The sequence below is a fragment of the Elephantulus edwardii genome, unplaced genomic scaffold (assembly GCF_000299155.1).
Source record: "Elephantulus edwardii isolate Elephantulus edwardi_28Jun2011 unplaced genomic scaffold, EleEdw1.0 scaffold00112, whole genome shotgun sequence".
Taxonomy (NCBI): domain Eukaryota; kingdom Metazoa; phylum Chordata; class Mammalia; order Macroscelidea; family Macroscelididae; genus Elephantulus; species Elephantulus edwardii.
The window spans coordinates 8,552,697-8,556,156 of NW_006399862.1; positions in this window are offsets into that span (position 1 = coordinate 8,552,697).

Below are 3,460 nucleotides of genomic sequence, written 5' to 3' on the forward strand. Positions count from 1 at the left end.
ACACACACACATGTATCTTTGTGTGCATGAAATTGTGGCAGAATTCAGTTTTTTTAAAAAATACTCATACTGAGTTTTCCATGACATGTGCCATAAAGCCCTGCATGGAAGGAGGTCTGGCAAGGAAGCACATCTCAGCTCAGTTTTTCTTGGGACAATAAATGACTTTGAAATCTAGAGTGAGGAAGCAGAGGGTGATATGAAATATGGTAATGGGAATAAATGGTAACATGGTTGGAAAGAGAGGTATAGATAAGCTTCGACACATCAGGCTTCTTGGGACTACTATGTAATACACACTTGAAATAGATTTAGTTACCATGCCAATGAATAAGGAGAATAAAATGTGCCCATACCTCCACATTGAGGTAAATACTGATGTCATTTTTGGACTCTTTTCCTAGTCTCTCTCCACACTCCACACACATACTGACAAAATTAGGAATCTATTACACACATGTGGTTATAGTCTGATTTATTTTTATTTTATATTATAGCATGAACAGTTTTAGAAAATGCATTTTCATTTTATTTTTATGTGAGAAGAGAGATGACTTAAAGTAAGATTGTGTTCATTTCAGAAATGTCTGGTCCAGTGTTGACCAATAAAGTAGAATGATGACTCTCTGTGCATATGAGAGAGACAGAGAACAAGGACGACTCTGGATGCTAAGTGATACCATGGGGACTGAGAAAACAAGAATGACTAAAGCTTCACTTACTTTTTAATATCAGGGTGAATTCCAGTCTTTTTCATTCTATATAGCTAGAGAATTTTGGGCTTTTTCATAATGAAATGTAGCAGAAACTGGAAGAAAAGAGGATCTTGAAATGTTTTGGTTGGTATCTACCAGTGTAAATAGACAACTAAATTAATGTGTGACACAAAGTAAGCTGTTTTGACTAAATTACTTGCCTGGCTTTTCCACAGCTTGCAAAGACAAAAATTACCATCTCTCTCTTACCGTTCTTTAAAATGAAGCACAGTTTAGACATATGAAATATAAAAAAGGGGGTCTTTTTGGTCATAATTCTGTGAAAAATTGGTTTAGGATATCAGTAAAGGGTTATCAATACAACCACAAAAAATTATTTCTCCTGTTGACGACTTTTATGGCATGAGTTACCTCTAAAGTAATTATTTGATTTTGTTAGGCTTCACTGATATTGGTAAGTTCAAAGACAGTAAAAATTGTTTTAAAAAGGTGAAATTAATATACTAAATAAAAGTACTATTCAGATGTGAACTTCTAACAATAAATAAAATGTGTGTGTGTGTGTGTGTGTGTGTGTGTGTGTGTGTACTTCTCTGTGCATTGGAGGCTATCACTATGTAGGAATTTTTGAATGGAGTGCCCAGTTACCTGGGAGAATGGAAGTTTACAAGGTCAAGGTCACACATTCCACTGGCCACAAAAGAGTCCAAAACTCTCTCATAGCCATCAGTTGCACCTGATTTCATACACATGGACATGTGTTCCTGGTTGCAGAAAGACCGATCAAGAGAGTTTGGATGGCTCATTAATAGCTACCACATTATTTAGAGAAAAAAGTACCCAACTTTGCACAAATACTACCTGGTGTAGAACAATGTTTACAACTTTGTATGTTAGTGTCAGTATATAAACAGAAGCCCAGAGACATACATGCATAACCAAATCAGAGATGAGCAAAAGCCCCACTTTGTTTCAATCCCAATATCTGGATGAAAACAAACATGGTACAATTGTTTTTGTTTTTTTTTTTCATTCCGTGTTAGTATTGCACTCAGAAGTTATGGAAGCATTTGAGGAACATTACATTCTCTTAAACATGCAGCTCTTTAATACTTCTTTGCCATTTGTTCTAACTAGTAAGTGCATCAGAATAGAGGGTTTTTCAAAATAGAAAGTAGCATCTCTACCTTCTGGAGTTAAGAAGTGGGGTGGGGAAATAACATAACATAATGGGACCGGGAGCCTCACTCACTACCTTTCTTTCACTTCACCCTGAGGGTCATGTGCAGTAACAAATACAGAAACTTGCACCACAGATCAAGCTGGGGACCACGGGCTTCTGATCATTGCATTTTTGCTTTCAACATCTCAGCCTGTTATTCCCTGACATTTCCTTTTCTGATTGAGTGCTAGGATTCCATTACCAAGTACAAAGCAGTATAAGTTCCTTTGCAAATCCATTCATTATCCACTGGACTGGGAAACCCAGAATCCCCTCTCATCTCTCAAGGAGACTTGTGCTTTGATGTTGTTCATTAAGGAAAGAAAGGAAGAAAAAAAGGGTAAAACATCAAGTCCATAACCTCCATAACCTCTAATGAGTCACCATTTGCTTCTGCAACCTGACAGTTGTTGAAAAACAGGATCAGAGAGAAATTCCCTTCTTTTAGTCTTAAACTCTCGCTCTGCTTAGCAAAAACCATGAAAACTGGTAAGGATCAGCCTTTCCATATGCAAAATGGTTGGAGGAACTCAATTTTCTTTTACAACAAATTAAACCTGAAATAGTCCATTGCCAGGGAAACCAGTCATGACCCTCCAATTTTTCCTTTTAAAAATGAACCTCAAGCACACTGACCAGGTGAATAAAAGATTTCTTTAACAGGTTTCAAGACTTAAGGTTAGCTTCCTCTTCTGTATTTCTCTTGAACCCTTAATACTTCCCACCCTCCAAAGTCCTCATTCAATCCCACCAATAGCCCCGCTTGCACCACATGAGAAGCAGCAAACTGTTCCCTTCATGACCTCTAAGCATTCTACTCCACGCGAAATACAACGTGGAATGCACACTCAGCGGACTCCAAGCCCCAGCCAGCTTGTCCTCGAGGCGTTGCTGCCATAAAAAAATAACACTAGCCCCTGTGTTTTGTTCATAAGAAGACCCATCGCCCACTCCCCTTTCTCTCCCCTTCCTGTTTCTCACTCTCCACACCTGGCTGGCCACAGACAACCCCAAAAGACAAGGAGCAAACAAACAAAAGCACAAGACAGCAACAGATCCCTTTGTTTTACATGCAAATCATACCTCCGGTAGTTGTCACATCTTCCTCAAAAGCCACGCTTAATTTTTAATGACAGCGATCCAGTGCAGTCCTCCAAAGAGCCACCGGTAATCATCTTTACCTCTCTTGCCTAAAGCCTTCCTGGACCATTCATGTCACAACCCTTGCTAACTCATAGCTTTAATACTCCCTGCTCAAAATGTCTGAAAGAGTTTGGAAGGACAATAGGAGTGACAGGCACGCTAGACAGCCATGCTTGAAATTAGTTATATGGAGCGCCGTTAAAGCGGCTTCATACTGTTTTTAAAGCGGGCAGAAGGTAGGATTTATTAGCCTATGATCGACATGCTGTTTCTGTTTTTATTAAATACTGTAATAGGCTGTCTGTTAGCAATGCTGTGATAGGTCCAACATCTCTTCCCACGGCTTTTGAATCCTCATATATACAAAAAAAAAAAAAAA